At 42.1% G+C, this 12460-nt stretch overlaps 1 long non-coding RNA gene across 2 annotated transcripts; it reads left to right on the top strand.

The window, feature by feature from the left end:
- Positions 1 to 658: 658 nt before the first annotated feature.
- LOC120973776 (uncharacterized) lies at positions 659 to 12025 on the top strand. Of its 2 annotated transcripts, none has more exons than XR_012203383.1 (8): positions 659 to 1008; positions 1132 to 1177; positions 1262 to 1322; positions 1540 to 1625; positions 4036 to 4227; positions 10626 to 10779; positions 11287 to 11413; positions 11528 to 12025. It is a non-coding gene; the product is annotated as an uncharacterized lncRNA (long non-coding RNA). The 2 variants fall into 2 exon arrangements; XR_012203382.1 differs by having other exon boundaries at positions 11519 to 12025.
- Positions 12026 to 12460: the final 435 nt, after the last annotated feature.

Here is a 12460-nt window from a genome sequence, read left to right as displayed (position 1 = left end):
AAAAAAATAGTATCATAAAATGATGATGACTGAACCACACTATCATACCGGATATGCTTGTAAAAAAGAACTAAACAACGTTTGCCGCTAATATAAATCAAACGACCAAAAGGGCTATGAATAAAATAACTAAATTTCTTACCCATATATGTTTTTATATATAAATCAAATGAACAAAATGGTTATCAATAAAAAAATGAATTTGTGAATGCATAATTATTTTGAGAGGAACCCATATAATTATTACTTCACCGAATGGGTTGTCGATCATAGATACAAAAATTAAACAAAAGAGACACGGCCGATGATCCATTTGGTCGATGTACTATTATCTGGGTGGCGTAATTATGTGATAGAAAATAGACCAGAGGTCAGATTGCAAAAGAGAAAAAAAAGCAACCAAAGAAACACTAATAAGGAGCAGCAGGTGAAAAGTAAAATAAAAAAAGAGCAACAGGAAGCCGTCCGTCGCACTATCACTATCTCGATCTCTCCAGTACACTATCACTTTGCTTTATCCACTCCTCACTTCTTCCTCCACCAGCCGCCTCCTCTGTAGCACGGCGCCTACTCTGCAGCACGCCACATCCTCTCCCGGCAAGACGTCGGCCGGCGCCCCCCCCCCCCCACCCACCCACACCACCACCACCACCACGGCCTCGCCCCGTCTCCTCCTATCCCCTCCAGGGCCTCGCCCCGTCGGCCCTTATCCCCAGCACGGCCTCGCCCCGCCCCCTCCTCTGACCACCGCAGCCTTGCCTCGCCGCCAACCCCGCAGATCTTCCCTGGATCGACTCTGCCACCTTCATCCTACTGCCCCAGAGGATATCGAGATGTGAGCTGGTCGACACAATTCGGGAGCAGGCATATCGAATTGGATCGAGATCCAGTGCGTCATCAAGTCGCTCTGGGAAGGAGTTCGCAGCTCGCGTACGTGCTCTACAGGATCAACCTAATCTCTCTGTCGCCGTTGTTGTTGGCTTGCAATAGACCAGACTATTTCCAGAGGTCAGTTCATCTATCTATCCTCAAGTAGGCCTTGTATCCATTCCTCTGCTTTTCATGCAGCTTCAGTTTGTACACTTAGTAGAACACACTTCCTGACCAAATGATGGACAATAACTCTTCCAGGTACCACAAAGTGGTTGATTCAAAGTTCGCACTATTTATATCGCAGGTAATGGTAATAGGAATTTCAGTTCTTGTTCTTGATCTCCTGTATGTAGAATGTTATTTTTTACATTGCTTGTACCAATTGCAGGATGGTACAAATGGAGAAGTAAAAAATAAGGCCTGGAGTTATACCCAAATAATTTATGCAGGTGCGGAAAGAAACACTTGATCTATGCTCAATTGCCTAATAGTATAACAGAACACGCTCTGCTTCTTCTCCTGTAATATTGCTAGCATAGCTGATACTTCTCCTGTAATATTGCTAGCATAGCTGATAGTACAAGTTAATGCGTGACTGCTTACTCTATTTAGCCCTATGAGTGAATAAAAAAAGATTGAAAATCGTAACGCATTTTTTATATGCAGCCCAATGAAGTGTATCGCCTTGAGCTCCATTATTTAGGCCAGATCTCATGAGAGGTGTTGTGTCAATTGCATTGGCATACAATAAGGTAAATAATTGCATTGGCATACCAAATCTCTTGAACAAATGTGATTCAGGAATGCTATGAGTGATAAAATAAACATAATAACATACCAAATGTGCCCAGTTAAGCATAAATGCGATGAGTTATAGTAGGAGGCGTACCCATCCGTCTGAAGACTACTCTTAATATATTCTTCTCTTCTCCATGTTGTAACATCTAGATCAATCCACTTATCGGATTTTAATTCCATGTGCTTGGATGCATATTTGAATAAATCCTCTAGTCCTTCTAGCTGTTGTACCAACAAATGGAAAAAGTATAAGCATCACAAGTGAGAAATAAGAAAAAGAAGGTTCTTAGAAAAGATGGGGGAGTAGGACTAAGTACTAACCGTATCAGTGAGGTCCTTGCGGCTCATGTATGGGCCTAGCGAGTCGAGCACTTGAACACATTTTTTTCTGGCATTTATAACACATAAATACCAGTGAATGTCGTCCATGTTTATTGGTAAGTATATCTGAAGAAAATGATTATTTTAGTTGTAGAAGTATGTGGACGAATCGGTCGTTCTTGCTGTAGTTCATAGAAATATGTAGAAAAGTAAGAATAACCATATCGTTTTCCAAATATGCTTTGGCTCTGTTTAATACCCATGCTGGTGCAGCATCCATGTCATCTGAGGGCAGATAGCTACCGATCTTCATCATCTTAGAGATGCATGCATTCTCTAAGAACACACTTCCACCTGACCTTACTTGTAGATGCTCAGTAAAAATCATGCAATTTATGTACGTATTTATGACCTACAATTAAAAGTATACATAGTATATTAGATGACACATACTTCTAATTAAATAGCATCTTCATGTCCTAATATACTTACTTCGTCGCCAACCCATTCTTTGGGAGATAGAAGAGATAGTAAATGTCTTTTTTTCAGAAATGCGTCGCCGATGCTCACTAAATTTCTTTCTTTACTTGGTTCGGATCTGATTTTTTCTATAACGGACCAATCATCGCCAGTGCAGGCATAATCTGTCACGATGGCCATAATAACATTTAGTGATAACGAACACAAAAACAATAATATAGCAGTACAAGGACATTGAAGGTTTTGTTCTGTGCCTTGTGGATAAACAACATAGTCTTGTGCCTTCTTAGGCTTGTTATGTCGTCGTATATGTTTCTTTATATGCACGGGCATTGTTAGCTCGTCCTCTATAGTTTGAAGCCCTTCCGTGCCGGGTGTTTGTACCAATTTCTCGTCCTCAATTGCCACCATTTGTTGACTTGTTTCGTTGTGGCTTAATTTCTGAAAACAATATTAGAAGAATTACCCGTATGTAGGATATAATATAATTATAATAGTTTTGGAAGAAATAATTGGAAAAGGAAAGTCACATTTGTATGTTCAGAATCTTTGGCCTCTCTGTTTGCTATGTTTTCTTCAAGAATAGGTGTATATTCTGAGCTCTCCGTGCAATTATTTTCCTCCACTTCATTATTGTTGAGTACTTCACTTGATTCGTCATCTCTCGGTAGCTAAAACACATGGTAGTATAATATTATAACAGATAGAATATCTTTTTGATATGATATTGTACTAAAAAAATTACAAAGTGATCTGTGGTGTTAGAATTAGAATAGTAATGACATGTGGAAAGAAAACTTGCCTCTGTGGACTCGGGATATGTATCCTCCTGTACGGTTATCACCTCATCAATATGCATATTCTCTGTATCCTCCATAGTAGAGTCTTCTTGTATCAACTGTGCCGACTCATAGTTTGTATCCTCGTCCTTCTTTATGACCTCTTCAACCTGCATATTATCTATATCCTCATCCTTTGCTACCTTCTTGATGCCATCCTAACAACCCAAGTATGACACTTTTAGATAGGAAACCTTGCATAGAAAGAACAGAGATATAATATGTCTTTACCATCTCGATAGCATGGACAGTAGTACCGGATCTGGTTGGAGATTGACTCGCATGGGGCACCGGTGACGAAGGCGTAGACATGGACGATGACGGTGCTTCACCAAGGGCAGATGTGTGCGGATCAGTGGAGAGACTTGTTGTGGATGTATGTTGGGATGCGGATGAGAGATCGCGAGGGAGGATGGAGGAGAGGTGAAAGTAGTGGTATCAGACAATATAAGGCAGAATCGTGAGAGAAAGGAAACTACTATCGCGATAATTGGGGACTCCTGATTGCTATCATCCCCGGATTTTTCTGAGGCCCCAGAATCTTATCTTGTGCTTTTTTTATACTCGCACAAAATTATTGGAGTTATTTTCATGGTACATTTTATATGCATAAATATTGTGATTGGCCCACCTTCCTTCCGTAACCGTGGGCTTAATAATTCAGAAAAAGCACACCCTTTTAATATTTGAGAAACTAATTTTTTCTGTTTCATTTGAAATTCAGCTGATGTATGGTGGTTGCCTTCTTGTACATGAGCAAGCGACTGCGGGAGATCACGACTTGTTCTTTTGATTTTTTTGGTTCATCACATGATCCATCAAGCCAGCCAAGGGGGAGATCAGTGAAGAGGTGAAGTAGAAATTGGAATCGGAATAGGAGGCATATCTTCAACTGGTTTGATGCATGTTGGAAGAGGTATTCTCGCCCACTGTGGTTATCCACCAGTTTAGTCTGTTACATGACTTATATTCTTTTATGAATACTGTATGCATTATTCTTTTGATTTTTTTTCTAAAAAAAGAAAGCATGTGAGCTCGTGTGCTATAGATCCGGGAACGTCCTATTTGCAACATAGTAGTAAAAAACGCCTTTTAACTTCAATATATTCCAGGAATCTCAGTCTTTTGCAGTTTTCGTTACAAATATATCATAGAACATCTCACTTAGGCATTCAAGAATATATTCCAGGAATCTCAATCTTTTGCAGTTTTCGTTACAAATATATCATAGAGCATCTCACTTGGGCATTCAAGAACATGTTTAATAGAACATAATTTCGAAGGGAAAATTTAGATAGTACAGGATACAGCACAAAGCGTTCCTTATTATGTATGATCTGACCCCATGTCGTAGCATCAGTCGACCATGCTCTTCTCTTCCAAATAGGTTTACAAGTTGCACATGTGGAGACCAGTAACCACAGCAAAGCCTCAATTCTCCTGAACAAGAATATTTCTCAAACCTGATCAACAAAAAATGTGAAGTGATTAGTGCATGACATGAGATACGGCTACAAAAATGAAAAGCTTGTAAGGAGCTAGTTTCATAAGCTGGTTTTGAAAGCGAACATAGTATGTGAAAAGAAATAATGGAATAATGCACCTGCCTCATCTCTCCAAAACATCTCTGTAGACAATGTTCTTGGTGCTTTTCCCGGATTTATCAACATCCTTGTTTGGCTTGGCCAAAATCTGTGTCGTCTCTCTCGACACTCCTCTTGACAATGCAACATATAGCTGCCCATGTGAGAATACTGGCTCGGGAAGGTAAATGCCGACATTTGGGATGGTCTGACCCTATGCCTTGTTAATTGTCATGGCAAAACTCAGGCGGATGGGGAACTGTTTTCTCTTAAGTTCGAAAGGAAGTGAGATGTCCTCCGAGGGTGACATAGGGATCCTAGGTATAAACACCCTCTTTCCAGCATGCTGACCACCAACAATCTCCGCATCGATTGCATTATCCTGAAAGGCTCTGATCATAAGCCGTGTTCCATTGCATAGACCATTATGAGGGTCGAGGTTCCGGAGCAGAATGACTGGACAGTTGACCTTTAATTTCAAAACATGCGGGGGCAAGCCATTTGGTGTGATTGAGTTCAAAAAATCAATTGTGTAATTATTCTGCAAGTCATCCTCAATTGAGTCAAAACTATGGTATAACTTTTCTTCGCCTGGAAACCTGGAGATCATTTTTTCATTCAGGTCATCGACATGATCGTTCTTGGTTGAAAGAATAGCACGTGCACTCATGTACTCTCTCGATCTAGCATTGGCCTGCAAAGATGGGAAGACATCTTCGATGAGCATGTTAATAGCTTTTTCATCCTCGGTATAGCCAATGACAATGTCCTCGGGGAGACGGACATAATCGTCGCCAATTGTCTCTTCAGTTCCATTGCCTATCCTTAGTAGGTATTCTGAGAACCAAGGATCAGCCTATGCCCGCATATTGCGCGTGAGACGTATCTTGCGGGTCTTCTCCCAAAGATAGGATCTCAGAAGTGTAGCATCTGTTATCTGTGCTCTTGTCCCACGTGTCACAACGGGTAGGAGCTGCCTGAAATCACCACCAAAGACAACAACCTTTCCTCCAAACGGCAAAGAACATTCCATTATATCCTGTAGTGATCTATCAAGCGTCTCAACTGCTTGTCGTTTTGTCATAGCGACTTCGTCCCAAATTATCAGGGACGCCTGTCTAAGCAACTCCGCTGTACCACTCTGTTTTGTGAAACCGCACATACTGTTGTCAGTGAGCTTGATTGGAATTTTGAACCGGGAGTGTGCTGTGCGTCCTCCAGGCATTATCGACGCTGCAATACCAGATGTAGCAGTTGCGATCGCGATTTCGCCCATGGAACGCACCTTTGCTAGCAATGCCTTGTACAAGTACGTCTTCCCAGTTCCTCCTGGACCATCAACAAAGAATATCTGGCTTTTTTTGTTCATCACATGATCCATTATGTCATTGAAACCAGCTAGCTGCTCATGGTTCAAACTGCTAAATAGATCTAGATGTTTTGTGTCCGCGGTGATTTGCCTCTCCTCTGTTACCTCTCTGTATTCACTGTCATAAGAACCATCGGTCTCAACCAGATCCGGAAGTCCATAGCTCTTAATATCCTTTCCCATGGATTGCAACATATCCCTAATATCTCGAAGGACCATCTGCTCAAGTACCGACTCATTGGATTCATTACGACTGTAGTCCTCACACATTGATGGTAGATGTTTATCCCACAATTGTCGGATTTCTGTTGCCTCGCAAAATACCAATATAGTTGCAAACAACCGTCTTAGGGCAGAAGGCATCTGAAATGTGGCTGCCTCTGTCATGCAATCATGAAGAGTCTTGTCGTGCTCAATGAGGCCTAAGTGCTCACATGCCTCTCTGAAGGAAGTGCATAGGTTGCCATTTACTGTTTTTAAATCATCAAAAGAAGTGGCACCTCGAACATGACTTAGCAGCACACGCAAGTAGTACCTCTCTCCTTCAGCAGGGTGTGCATACACAAGTCTTCCAATCTGTGATCTGTTATTTCTTCTCTTCTGCCACTTCTTTTTTCCAGCTATCCATCTATAATGCTCTGGAAACTCTCTGTACAACAATTTCTGTGCTTGCGGATTCCTCCGGTTCATCTCAAAGTACTCGGTAAGCATGGACCTGGATGAAGATGGTCGAGCGACAACATCTTCTAGATTTTCACCAGCTTTAAATGCAATTGTATGCATGTTCGGCAATGAATCTAGAGCTGCAGCACTGATGGACTGACACCAAACATTTTGAAAGCAAAAATCCTGTAAATAGCCTCTGGAGGAGATACGTAGCGTGCATCACTATATTGTCGGATTTCATTGATGATTCCACCATCGTTGATTATGTCCTGCTCGAATGCAAAGGACGTCCGATCATGGCCTTTATAGATGTACTTGAACAAATACTTGACTGCCTTGATGCTCGAGCATGCTTCCACATTAATGTGGCAGTTATATCGCATAAGCAAAGAAGGGTTGTAAGGGACCACCCATCTATTGTCCAAATTCGCTCCTCTGATCCTAACTCCACGCCCATCGTCCCTCCTCCGATAGATGGGATAAGAGTCTTTCCCTTGTTGTGTGGCATCACAAAAATCTCGCGGATAATGAAACCTACACTGTCCCTCAATCATGCAAGGACAACTCTTTTTCAACTCACCACAGGGTCCGTGCAGCATGTGTTTGACGACCAGGTCATGCAGAACGGGGTGTTTCTCTTTGTCAGGTATCTCTGCGGATATCACCCGATCATAGTCATCTGGGGATGCTAACTTGCTATTTGTTTTCATGATTAAAAGTATATGCTCATGAGGAAGGCCTCGTTTCTGAAACTCGGTGACATGTACATAAGCTGCGACTTCTCCGAAATGCTTACCCTTAGTTAGCAAGTCCATCATATCTCGTTGTTTAGCCTTGTATACTCTTGCCACAAGGTCTGGACGGTCTTGTGGAAATTGTCCAGGCATCAGATTATGGGTTATCTCCTCCCAATAGGGATTGCAAGTCATCGTGATAAAATAATCCGGTTTACCCCACCGTTGGACTATTGCCATCGCATCCAGCAACCTCCGCTGCATGTCACGATCACCACCAGGAAACGTACGTGGAAGCACGATTCTCTTGCCAATTCGATCACCGCGTGACTCGCCGGCAACGATGGTGTCAACAAGACCCTGTAAGAGTATACAAGGTTATGGAAAAGGCATGATTTTCAAAATGTTCTTGTATTACGATGTATTGGAATAAACAAAAGCACCATACCTGGTAGAGATCAGCTCGTATAACCTTTTGATTTTCTGGCTTTGAGTACCAGTCCAACCTCATAGTCTCAATCTTGATATACATATCAACCGCCCACTGTTGGAAAAGGCGCCCACCAAACAAGATGATGTTAAAAAGCTTCTTCCTGACCTGTAGCTTGAAGCAGTAGTACTCCCTTGCACTAACAAATTTCCTGGATTGTGTTGCATTGACCTCATTGTCACCAAAATCCTCATCTTGGATATCCTCATTATCATCTACAATATTGAACATAAATACCAGTAGACTGGCTGGACTCATAATGACTGACAACATAAGATTTGCTTAAGAATATAAGCAATCATGACTGGTACCTGCATGTAGATCAGTCGCTTGGCCTTCATCTGGCATAAAATTGCCAACTTGTTCCCTTTCATTAATTAAATTATCATCTGTTTGATAGGCGAACCAATTCTTAAGTTTCATATTCATTTTTTATTCACAAAGATAGCAAGTATATAAAAACAATTTAATAATGAACACCATACCTGTATGTAAACCAGTGACCCGGTCTTCATCTGGCACAAAGGTGCCAACTCGTTCCCTTCCATTAATCAAGTTTTCATCTGTTTGATAGGTTGTGGTAGTCAAATGTTTTTATTATTCTTCTTAAAGATAGTAAGTAGATAACAAATTAATAATGAACATCATACCTGTATGTAAATCAGAGGTGCGGTTTTCTTGCGGTCCAGAATTATGCGCTGGAAATTGGGTGGTGTCATCGGGGGCCTGAACATACGGCATCCAACGATTCCAACCAGTCTCCCCACGTGGGAAAAACAGTGGATATGACAATGGGTCATAGCACCCATAGTACGCTCTAATATAGAGTGGTCGGTCTCCTTTTTTGGCATGCACGACAACACTCCTGTCAAAACAGTTTTGTGGGTCGCTCCCTTCAACCCATATCGCTGCCACCTGAGAAGTCGTTGGGGCATTGTACCTACGTTGATCCAACTTGATATCTGTGTTTAGTGAGATCTTGTACTCATCTAGATTCGGAACAGACCCAAGGCTCTTGAAAGCCCGTGCATAAGGGTTCTGCTCTAGTATTCCCAGAATTTTCCGTATGAGATCTATATCTAGATCTGGAGACCTATTAGTCCTGTGCACCAAGTTATGATCTGTATCATAAATATAGAGTTGCAAATGCCTAGGGCCATTATCAGTCGGCACCAGCTCATCAAGAGCATGGTACAACCCCCCACAAGCACGAAAGGTATATACGCCGGTTCCTGCTGCAGTGCTTACTCGACGATCAAGGGTGACTCCAAGACTTGTGAATGAGAAGTGAGAGTTGAAATACCATATATTGTCTCGAAAATGTTTAGCATCGTCATCACGTTGACTTGTGAACAACCGTTTCAACTCGTCTGGGACCTCGGGAGTAAATAAATCTACTTTCCCCTTTCTACAACAAAATGCAGGTCCCTCGTATTGAAACCGCAATGCTCCACAGTGGAGACAGTCCCTAACTTTTCTAAGGACGTGGTGATTTTTGGGAAGGTTAATGTAAGCCCTATCATGAGGATCATTTGTTGGTGTTCCATCAGTGTGACGTCGTTCAACTCGGTAGGATTCAAAGTCAACATCTGGATTGGAATATGAAGATTAATTAATATTTTGTTCTGCAGAAAAGACAGTATTATACTATATGGAAACTCATGATAGCAATAAGGTACCTTGGTGGGCGAACATCCTAGCTTCTTCATCAGGCTCAACATATTCAGTTTCAATAAGGTTTTCAACTCCCAAGCAGTCTATTTAGTAGACAAATATTAGTTTGTAATAATTATAAGATATCCTAAAATAAACATAGAACCGTAAATGCATTAATGTGTACCATCCATATTTGTTGTGTTGCCATCGGGCTCCAGTATTCCATATGCATCATCGTCGTGGTCGTTGCCTGACAACATATGTTGCAAAATGGGCAAGTATCAGCGATGAATGAAAGGTATGAACCAAGAAGTAGTCAATGAAAGCACCATTATAATTGTTGACTTGATTGTGTCTACGTGACGATGCAGTGACTATGTTGTCTCGCCTCATCCTCCTTCCAATGGTTTGTCTCAGGTACATATCATTTGTGTGTAGCCAATCACAATCTTCATCAGCTACAAAAACATCGAGTGAATCTCACTTAGGAAATCCAAGATAAGATATACAGTGTTTCATATAGCTGGCATCACTTGTATCAGATTGGTTTTGTTCTCCGGGTGTAAGCACTACTGTAGATTTGGCTGCACGACGTTTGTCACGTAGGCTTTGCAATATCTCTTCTTTATGTTGCTCATACCGGGCATTTTCCCTCTGCCTCTTCAGTGCTTGTTTTTCTTCTGTATAGTTAGTGTGAATTAGGTTCAAGACAACTTGAGCAACAGAGGTTTATACTATGTACGATGTATGTGTGCATTATGTACGATTGTTAATATGAGCCAGAAATGATTACCATACGAACTGCTGCATCCATAGGCTTGAAGTGGCGGTCGTAACACAGTCAGTTGGGAGGACTCAATGGCAGAGTTCATATTATTAACATTTTCCTTGTTAGAGACGACAGTATCTGGTGTTGTTAGTGAACATGGACCATGAAGTGGAGTCTGATCACTCATTACCACATCAACAGGTATGCCTGCATCAAAATTGTATTACCAAAGTCAGTTGCTGACACACAAAAGCCGGTAGTATGTCTGGATGTAGGAGAACACATGACCTTCCACAACTGGTGTGTGTCGTTGCTGGGTGATAGCAGACTACGCACTGGGCATCCCCACAGTGTCAAAACCTGTCGAAAGGGACTTTTAATTAACATGTCTTTAGATGTGATTAATGAAATGTATGATAAAGAACAGAGAAAATTGAGTAACCAGGCGACATGGCCACGGGTGGCTTAGATGGAGTGTTGGTTCCATTTAAAATAGCGGACATAGCTTTCTTACGATCCCTTGCCTCCTTTCTTTTTTTCAATATTGCATCCCTGTTTAGTGCATACCTCTCCCTTTCCCTCTGTCTCTTTAGTTCTTTTGGATCTGTTTTTTGACCTGCGAGGCAATGACATAGTCGGTACTTACATGATCTTAGTAGCTAGGAGTAGGTGATATATGTATTTACCTGAACTGTCATTGTTCGTCAGGTCCTGAAAGGGAGTACGCACCCCACTACGCTGAGATCCGGACATACTGTCTTCTCAATGGCCCCTGTTCTGAAACACTTCACGAACCCTGCCTGAACTCAGTGTGCTATGCAAATTATGATGTACTGTAAGTATAAAATTACACGACGTCAGATTAAAAGAGCAATTCCTTTTGTCTTATGTCTGACCAAAAGACGTGCAAATTCAGTTGATCTAACCTGTGCACTGGCAGGTTCGGCAGTAGTCGTATGTACTGGAGATGTTGCTGGCTACAGGGGTGATGACACCGGAGGTAAGGCAGTGCGCCGGGTCGAGGACGTCGCTGACACCGGGGGCGAGGGCGGCGTCGTGACGACGGCGTATTGAGGAGAGTTAGGGCTGCAAGGCGGGTCCAGGACGTCGCGGAGACCAGGGCGAGGGTCGCGTGCCGAGGGTGGCCGGGCGGGGCGGAGCGAGGACGGCTGGACGGCGTGCCGACGCGAGGTTCGTGGCGTGGTGGCGTTGATCGCGGAGATACGGCATTATTCGCTGGATGGAGTTGTCATCGTTGGGATGTGTAGGAGCCTGGACGTGGGAGTCTGCCGGCAGAACATTTCCTTACAACCGTCGATCTGTTTGTATTATGGTTGATGAAACGTGGACAGTTGGATGGTAGTTAGTGGGTATGATCGGACGTCTGGGGTAATTGTGTGTGCACTTTCTCGTGTGGATGTAGGGGAAGTAACGTTTGGTCTTTTAATAGTAGTATAGATTAAGGGGAGGGAGATTGTGGCAGAACATTGATCGTGAGCCATTCGATCATGAGGCGGAGGACCAACATAATATTGACTTCAAGATTTTGTTAGATGTACCAGATCGGAGGATCCTTATTGTCCCGTGTACACTTTGTGATGTGGTCTTAGTTTGCTCTTTTATAAGTAGAGATAGAAATGCTACATATGGCCTTGGATTTATTCTTGTGCATAGAGATAGAAAAAAGAGATCGGAATGGACTATAATTCCTTTGTTTTTAATGAAACCGAATCCACAGATAAAATTACTCCATTTCTCTTCTGATTTATTGTATTGATTAAAAGAATGAAACAGTAAAAAATAGTCATACTCTCACGTTTACCATTCCCTTTTCATATGAATCAAAGAGGCCTTAGACTTCTTTTAGAAAAAAAGGATTTAT

The sequence above is a fragment of the Aegilops tauschii genome, chromosome 2 (genome assembly GCF_002575655.3).
Source record: "Aegilops tauschii subsp. strangulata cultivar AL8/78 chromosome 2, Aet v6.0, whole genome shotgun sequence".
Classification (NCBI taxonomy): domain Eukaryota; kingdom Viridiplantae; phylum Streptophyta; class Magnoliopsida; order Poales; family Poaceae; genus Aegilops; species Aegilops tauschii.
Note: the sequence above shows the minus strand (reverse complement) of the source record. Positions and strands in the feature narration are given on the sequence as shown.